The following is an 8,628-nucleotide window of genomic DNA, read 5'->3' as shown; positions in this document are numbered from 1 at the left end:
AACCAAGCTTGGTTTGGTCCGAATCTACCCACAAATCCTCAAACCCCAAAAATCGGACAGTTTCAAACCCTAGAACACAAGAACTTTTGGAATACGGCCAGTTTCGACCTCAAAATGGGCAAATCCAGTCAAATCTGGGGTCGTTTGTTGTTGAGCCTCCACAGTGAGTTTTCCTTTTTCTTTTCTTTCTTTGTTTGAGTTTTGTTTGGATTTGATAACATGTTTAGTCAGTTTGTTTGGTATTTCTGATATTTTCTTTCAATTGTTCTCCATCTTCGTAAGACCTTTTTATTTGGTCGATTGTTCTTCTGTTCATGGTTGAATACGTATGGTGATTATACATGCTTGGTTTGATCAATGTCATCAAGTGTTCCATTTATGTTGTTCCTCTATTTTGTGCAAAGTTGTTTGAAGCCATTTGGGACCCTGTTCGTATTGTTTGTTTAATCGACTGATCGTTCTATGTTATAATTAGTATAGTCGAATAGATAAACATCGTCGATTAGTTTTATAGGATTGAATGTTCAAATATTCTGATTATAACTTCATATGATTGATCGAATCATTGTTGTTTAGCTGGTTGATTGACATTATCTGTGAATGGTTTGTAGCTGTAATGCAATAGCTAGAACTCAGTTTAGGGCAGCTTGAATTTGAACTTTCAGAAGTTTAAAATTTCCTGCTGTTGAAGCAGGGTAAGGCAGTAATAACCAGGGGCTAACAAGGGTAGTTTGGGGGTTTGAAAATACCAGAAATGTTTAGTTTAAGTTGGGCTGACAGTAGGGTACTAAAATAGGATTAAACTAATGCAATAGTGGGGAACAAAACTTGATAGCATGGGGGGGGGGGGGGTAATTGAATATTATAGACTGCCCATACCTTTGGGCAAAAAACACATGCCAGGGGGCTGTCAGGAGGATGGGCATTGGGGATTAGTTTAAGGAGGTATGGGCAAAGTTTGAAGAGGCAGCCTGGTGCTTGCCCTTTTGGCTTATAAATAGGTTGGCTTTAGAAAAAAGGAGGAGGGGTTTTTTTGGTTTAGACACCGGAAATTGGGAGAGACATCAGAGGTTAAGAGGTGAGAACATCAGAAATTAAGGTTGAAGACTAAGACTTCAGAATTTAAAAAGAAAAGAACAAGAGTGTTAAGGCTGTTTGATCCTCATTCTAGGTTGAGCTTTACATCAAAGAGCTTCAACTTGTCTTTACCTTTGAGTGTGTAACAAAAATCAGAAATCACTGCTTCTTGCACCTGTCTGTGTGCTGTTTGTACTGCTGGATTTTCAGCTTGGTAGTCTCCAGTTTTCTATTGGCTGAATACTGTTCCATTAGGCTACTCCTAGGATTCTGCTTTGGTTTTAAGAATCTGTTGCTAGATCTTTTTGCTGTCTCCTACTGGTTATTATTGTTGGTTTCTTTGGGTTGTTGCTGTTTGGGTTTTCTGAAATTGCTACTGGGTTTCTTTTAAGTTGCTGTTGAGTCTTGGTCTGTCTTTGGGCTGTCTCTTTTGCTTTTACTGGTTTGGGGCTGCTCGGCTGATTGTGTTGCTGTTTGTTGTTGCTGTGTGTTGCTACTGCTGCACTGATCTTCTTCTTCTTTTGCTTTCCTATACTAGGTACACGACTGATACACTGTCAATGTAAGCTGAAATTTGAAGCATGAATACAAAGAAAATTGGAAGAGTTGAAATTATTTCAAATTAGCTTTAGAAATGTATTGAAAATAGGTTGTCTGCATGATAGTTTACTTTTCCCTAATAGAACTATGTGGTCAGCTGTGACGTAATTGAACTCTTATACATGTCTTTTAATTGGAAAACTCTATGTGTATGCTTATAATTGAAAGGGATTAATGTTGTAGTAGCCATGTTTTATTAATTCATTATTATTTTGTCAAGAAGCATGTTAGGTATCCAATAGTTACTTCCTTAAACAAATAGTTTTTTTTATTGGTAGGGATATTGCTTAATCAAACAAGCAGTACTTTACATTTCAGCTCCCTTATAAATGTTGAACATGTACAAAATGGGTTAACTAGGCCAAATTGGAATAAGGATGGCCCAGGTCGAGTTTCACGTTACGCACATTGGGCCTGGGCCTGTAATATCTAAACAACTGCCCACATGCGCGTTCATGTTTCGGATTTTGCAAATCATATTCGGAACCTGACTATAACTAACCTGTAAGCATGTAAATAAAGTTGGATTGTTCTTTTTCTTTCATTATTAGAGATAAACTCAATAGAAAACATAGCCACTATAGGACGACCTTTTAAATAAAACGAGACGAGCCTCGCCAAATAAACATGCAAGTTGCGGGGCCCTCAATAATTGGTCATAATAAATACTTAGAAATTGGGATGGACTGTTTAGCGAATTCCACTGTCTTCCCCAAAGATAATAACGCGTCAGACTCTTTAGGCGCGATTTAATTAACCTTACCTTCTTAAACTCGGGTGCGCATTTCATGCGACCCAAATCCAAATCCCAAAACATTGAATAAAAATGTGTTTCAGATTGCAGGTGCATTTCATGTGACGCAATCCAAAGACATATTTTTAAACGATGTTCACATTCTTTTAAAAATATAATAATAAAAGCGGTAAAGAGTTAAAACTTGCACATGAGCGCATAATTGTATAAAAATCAGATAAACAAGCCGAATATGACAGTTGAGCGACCGTGATAGAACCACGGAACTCGGAAATGCCTAACACCTTCTCCTGGGTTAACAGAATTCCTTATCCGGATTTCTGGTACGTAGACTGTAATACAGAGTCATTTTTTTACTCAATTCGGGATTAAATTGATGACTTGGGACACCCTAAATCTCCCAAGTGGCGACTCTGAAATAAATAAACAAATCCCGTTTTGATTGTCCTTTAATTGGAAAAACTCCTTCACCCCTTGCGGGGGCGGAAAAAGGAGGCTTGACACTCGAGCGATCATATCTTTACCGGGAGAGGCTCGACTGTGGCTGATGAGACCAATCCAGTGGAGGTACACGTTCAATCTTTAAGGAGGCTCAGCGGCTTTGCTCTATGGTGAGTTTTGGTTGACTTTGTTGGTTTTTGCATTTTCATGCTCTCGTTTTCTCATTGAGCTTCTTTTTAATAGGCCTTTGACAAGCTTAAGTCCGAGCTGCTCCGCTGGGAAGCCAGGTTGCGGAAGGTCTTGGACAAGAGAAATCCCTCAGGCTCCTCTGCAATAAAAGGGCAAAGGAGTTGATACATCTTCGGTACGAGATGGATCAAAGCCTGAACTACAAAGGCCACCTTGAGAGACAGGTAACCTTTGTTTCGAGAGGATGCATGTTTCTTATTCTGCCCTCGGAGATTAATATTTTGATACTTCAGTTGTAGAGTAAGACAGAGGACTTGGAACACCTTTGCGGAAAAGTTATCCAGGCCGAGCACGAGTGTAATAAGCTAAGGGCTCAGATAGATGCCCTAGTTGCGGCCAAGAAGGATGCTTTGGCCAAGGCTTATGCCCTCGAGGTGCAACTCCGGAATGCTCGTGAAAACAGCTTGGTCCAGACGAGCAGGATTGCAAGTCTCAAATCTGACCTTTTGAAGATGAAGGCCGAGGTTGTGGATTCCCGGGCCGAAGCTGAAGAGATTCGAGATAAGGCCGATAAAAGAGTGGCCGTCTATTTAAAAGATGCTAATGATTCCCGAACTAAGTTGAGAGGGGCTTCCGATCGGGAGAGCAGAAGCAGTAAATATGCCCGATGCAAATCTCGGAGGGAAACCCTCGAGGAAATCCATGTTAGGGGCTTCGATCTCTCGGAAGAGATTGAGTAGGCCAAGGCGGATGAATACGATGCCATGATCCTCGTATATGATGTCGAAGACAATGAGGGAGAGGCTGGCGAGGCTGCAGTCCCCGAGGAGAAAGTAGAATAGGCTATTCTTTTCTGATTCTGTGTATAGGGCTCTCAGACAGTATTGCAAATGTAGCCTTGCATTATTTCACATATACATGTATAAGGAAGTCTTTCGGTTTCATTTTTCATGCATTTTCGTTTGCTTGTGTGTGTCTTTCTTTGTCTTATATTTCGACTTTTGTTAATGATTTGCCATATGAATTGACCTTCGAGTAAAAACCCTTAGGTTTACAAATCGGCCCTGAGGCTTGTTTATGCTGGCCCGTAGGATTTTGCACATTTGGTCGGTATGACCTTTAATCTAAGCTGGTGACAATGACTCTTACGCACTGGGTTGGTACGACCTTTTGATTTAAGCTGGCGACAGTGGCTCTTACGCATTGGGTCGGTACGACCTTTTGGTTTAAGCTGGCGATAGTGGTGTATACGGTAAAAATCAGAGGGTCCTTGCTATGGTCACTAAACACGTATCCAAAGGCTCGAGGCAAGGGTTGAGGTTCAACCCCAAAGGGTTCTCAAGGTTCGACTTCGGGGCAGTGCAAAACGGTAGTTATGATGGAAAAGCGGGAAGTTCCCAAGGCACGTGATTAAGGCTGACCTAGTCTATTAGGCTAGGACAAGCCCGTACCATGGCATTGAATGGCTATACCAACCATATATCTTTGTAATAAATGCATTTTTACAATGTTGGTATTCTCTTTAATATATAAAGGGGACCTTTGTCATTTTGTAAAGACACACACAATATTCAATACAAGAACATTCTCTACTCTCTAACTTAAACATATTCTCCCTTGATTCTATTACTTACATTTATTGCTTACATTTATTGTGTTTCATTAATTTTTCTTCATTTATTTTCTCATTATTGATCATAAAGACCTCAGATCAAAGCTCTTAGAATTGTCATCCTTCATCGGCCGTTCACTGTATAACGCTTAACTCGACCTCGAGGCCCCGTATAAGCCAGCTCGAGGCCCCGAATCCCAGCCACTCGATTTGCTCGACACACTGCCTTCAAGCTCTTATCATATTTTCTAGTCTCACACTTAGCATCCACTGCATAACAACCGACATAAAAATAAATCACGTATTTTTAGAACCACAAAATCAAATCTAATTATAATAACCATTTTCACGGTAAATAGTTTGGCGCCCACCATGGGGCTAAAAATAATAGTGATTGTTTTACTTGATGGTTTACTACATAACACAAGTTATCTTTCACACTTTTTCTTGTCCAAGAATCTTTGATTTCAAGTCAAAATGTCTAACTCAGTGAACGCACATGAAAACAACGGTCTTGAGGACCGTGGGGAGAATGGTGTAGCTGTTCCAAGTATTGGTGTGCCACCACAAAACCCTGAGGATGCACCAGAACCAATTCCCGTGGATGTGGTATCACGCAAATCCCGATACGTTGACGTAAGCTCCCATACTAACAGGAGTATACGCCAAAAAAACTAACAAGAAGTCAAGAAATCCCAACTCGAGAGGAACAAGAGGTTAGCTTTCACGTTATTTTTGAGATGTTACAGGCACAACAGCTGGCGATTGCTCAACTGCAAAGCCACCAAAAAACTCCAAGCACAGCAGCACCAAAAACGGCTCCTCGAGCTGAACAGGTACCACAAAGATCGAGTAACAACGGGTTAGCAGCCGACCCTGCTATTATGAAGATGCTCGAGGACCTCACAAAGAGGATTGAATCGGGCGAAAAAATGATAGAAGCTAACGACAAAAAGGTGGAGACCTACAATTCAAGGGTCGACCAGATCCCGGGTGCACCCCCGATCCTGAAGGGTGTTGATTAAAAGAAATTCGTACAAAAGCCATTCCCGTCAAGTGCGGCTCAGAAGCCCATCCCGAAGAAATTTAGAATGCCTGATCTCCCGAAGTACAATGGGACCTTGGACCCCAACGAGCACGTCATAGCTTATACTTGTGCCATAAAGGGAAATGACCTGAAGGACGATGAGATCGAATCCGTCCTATTGAAAAAATTTGGGGAAACACTTTCAAAAGGGGCCATGATGTGGTATCACAACCTATCCCAGAATTCGATAGACTCATTTGCCATGCTGGCAGATTCTTTTATAAATGCACATGCCGGTGCCATCAAGGTTGCTACAAGGAAGTACAACGTCTTCAAAATCAAACAAAGAGAAAATGAGATGTTGCGGAAGTTCGTATCTCGCTTTCAAATGGAGAGAATGAAATTACCACCAGTCTCCGATGACTGGGCAGTGTAGGCCTTCACCCAAGGTTTGAACGAATGAAGCTCGGTAGCTTCAAAGCAACTAAACCAGAACTTGGTTGAATATCCCGCTGTGACTTGGTCGGACGTCCATAACCGATATCAGTCGAATATTAGGGTCAAGGACGACCAAATGGGAGCCCTCTCGGCTAAGGTATATCCAAGCAGACTCCTGGCAAAGGAGCCAAAGCCAAACAAGGAAAGGTACTGTCACACCTCCTTTTTTACCTACACCCCTGGAAGGGTATAAACAAAGGAGTTTTTCCAATTAAAGGACAATCGAAATGAGATTAATTGTTAAAAGATTCAGAGTTGCTACTTGGGAGATTTATGGTGTCCCAAGTCACCAGTTGAATCCCGAATCGAGGAAAGGGTTGACTCTGTTTAACAGTCCGCAAACCAGAAATCCGAGTAAGGAATTCTGTTAACCTGGGAGAAGGTGTTAGGCATTCCCGAGTTCCGTGGTTCTAGCACGGTCGCTCAACTGTTATATTCGGCTTAATAATCTGATTTTAGAACATTTTGAACCTATGTGCAAATTTAACCTTTTAACCGCTTTTAACTTATTTAAAGAATTAATTCAAGGTTATTTAAAATATATCGCAAGCCACACCACGTGAAATGCACCCGTGGTTCACGACACACTCTATTTAACCTTGTTGGAAATTAGAACCGGGTCACATGAAATGCACTCCCGGATTTTAACATGCTTATTTCAATATTATTATCCAAAATTATGGCAGGGTCACATGAAATGCACACCCGAGCCCATTTAATCTAATTGACATAGTTCAACAATCCAGTTTCGACACTGTGACAAAATCATGTTCAGCTATAACCAATTCAAGTAAACACGAGCAAATAACCGAGCGAACAAATTAAAAACCACGGAGATCAACTGCACAAACAACAGAATCATATCACCGGGCAAACAATTAATATTAAGCTAGAGTAAGATTAACAATAGTCTCAAATTCCAAAAAAAAAATTCACGTGAATGTGAGATATTAGGCTAAGGTATATGAACAAATCAATTCACACACATGCACAGCCTTAAATATCTCACAAATAAACGAAATTCCAACTCAGTTCAACATTTGCCAAATTGTCGATCAAAATGCATACAAAGGAATACTTGAATTATGAACCCCACTCTAACCAAAATGGGATGAACAGTCGTTAGCATTCTCAATCATAAGAGGTAAAAACACAAACAAAAACTTAAAAAACAAAGTAAAAGACGGACCTTAAAATGATGTCCTCTCCGATTGTAGTAATAATGTGTGAATAAGAGCTAAAGCCGGAACTTGGCCGGAAAACCTCATCGACACCCTCGAACCTAAATGACGCCACTACCACAGCAATGGAGACACTGGAGCAACAGTCGACACAACACACACGAAGAACTGCCAGAGAACTAACTCCGGCCAAACTCGACACAAGACGTCACAAAATCCAGGTCTTGAAAGATCTACACCCATTCGACATGGAAGTAAAACTCACGGGAACAATGGTGATGAAACAGTGGGCTATTTTCTATTTGTTCATCGTCGACGATGCGACTCCGACGATACAAAGGCAGTAGAGGGCGGAACGGTAGCAGTGTGTGTGTGTGTGCTCGCCGGTTTCAATGGTAGTCGCTAGCGGAAGGTCTGGCGATGGGCTGGTGCGGGGGTGTGCTGCTATGGTGGTGGTGGAGCTCGGCGACAGTTTTTGGTGCTGGGTTATGGGTGGTTGGCTGTTGTTGAAGAAGAAGAGAATAGGTGGGGGTCGTCGGAGAAGATGGAGTCGGGCGGGGGTGGGGTCGTATGAGGGTGACGAAGTCAGGGGGTGGGTTGTCTAAAGAAAACGACGCGCAGGGGCGTGGCTTGAAGAAGATAGACGCGAGGGGGGTCGTGAAGAAGACAACGCAGGGGGGTGGGGTCGTTTGTGTATGGCTGTGCTACTTTTTCGTTTTTTTTCCAGCCTTTGGTTGTTAGCCTTCGTCGTTTTCAGCCCCTCCTTTGTTATCCCCCTTTTTCCGTTATTTTTCGTTCAACTTTTTTTCTTTTTGTTTTCAACGTTTCGTTTTCCATGCGCAGCCTTTGTTTCAGACCCCCCTCCTCGTTAGGTGTTAGCTTGTTTATATATACATAGGTCTAAGTTTGTTTTTATAGGGTTTTTAGGTTAGTGGGTATGAGCCTAGGAATTATGGGTTTGGCAATTGTGGGCTAGGTCCAAATTAGGCCTAAAAATGGGTTGCTCGAGCCCGAGCCCTATTCTTTCGCTGCAAACGAGATTAAAAATACGGGCCCATTTGTTAATTATTCATACTATTCAAATAATTATTAAAATAAAACTAACCATTAAAACAAATCTATTTTTGGTATTTTCAAATATCATATTAAAATAAAAATACGATACTATTGTTGTATATATATTTTTTTAAGATTTTTTTTAGATTGAAAATGACTATAAAACATTAATGAACCTATTTTTGTGATTTTT

At 41.2% G+C, this 8,628-nt stretch overlaps 1 long non-coding RNA gene across 1 annotated transcript; it reads right to left on the bottom strand.

The window, feature by feature from the left end:
* Nucleotides 1–1,094: 1,094 nt before the first annotated feature.
* Nucleotides 1,095–8,233, bottom strand: LOC142174784 (uncharacterized). Its single transcript, XR_012703838.1, has 2 exons — nucleotides 7,388–8,233; nucleotides 1,095–1,606 (listed from the first exon to the last, which is right to left on the bottom strand). It is a non-coding gene; the product is annotated as an uncharacterized LOC142174784 (long non-coding RNA).
* Nucleotides 8,234–8,628: the final 395 nt, after the last annotated feature.

The sequence above is a fragment of the Nicotiana tabacum genome, chromosome 3 (genome assembly GCF_000715075.1).
Source record: "Nicotiana tabacum cultivar K326 chromosome 3, ASM71507v2, whole genome shotgun sequence".
NCBI lineage: Eukaryota > Viridiplantae > Streptophyta > Magnoliopsida > Solanales > Solanaceae > Nicotiana > Nicotiana tabacum.
This window is presented reverse-complemented; position numbering and strand designations above follow the sequence as displayed.